The sequence below is a fragment of the Bison bison genome, unplaced genomic scaffold (genome assembly GCF_000754665.1).
Source record: "Bison bison bison isolate TAMUID 2011002044 unplaced genomic scaffold, Bison_UMD1.0 scf7180017864495, whole genome shotgun sequence".
Taxonomy (NCBI): Eukaryota; Metazoa; Chordata; class Mammalia; order Artiodactyla; family Bovidae; genus Bison; species Bison bison.
The window spans coordinates 7140104-7140595 of NW_011495054.1; positions in this window are offsets into that span (position 1 = coordinate 7140104).

Genomic DNA, 492 nt, shown 5'->3' on the forward strand with positions numbered 1-492 from the left:
TCACTGGCACAGCACACAGACCGCTGCCAGGTGGGCTGCATTCCTTCCTCCCCGGCCTTCTGCCCTGTCAAGTGGGGCTTGCTGCCCCAAGCAGATGCCCTCTCCTTTGCTTAGAAGAAAGGAAATCTGGCCCCAGACTCTGTCCTGGCGTCCAGGCAGGACCAGTGCTTACTACAGTGGCCTCAGGATGGCTGTCACCCGGAGATGCTCTCCAGGTCTCTGCCTCGGAGTCTTACACAGTGTGACATGGCCGTCAGTGAGCAGACCGAGCGGTTGTGCAGGTTTCTGGGGTCCGGTCGGTTTCCGTGTTCATGTTTGTTTAAGGGACGTGCGTGACTGGATGCGGATGTGTGCCTGGGGGCCCGGGGGGCCCACGCTGGAGCCCTGCTGCCCGCACGGCGCTCGTGGGGGGCGGACGTTCTCGGTGACCTACCTCCCCGCCGCTCCACGCCCGTGTCGGCCCAGAGGGAGTTGTGACGAATGTGGCTGGCT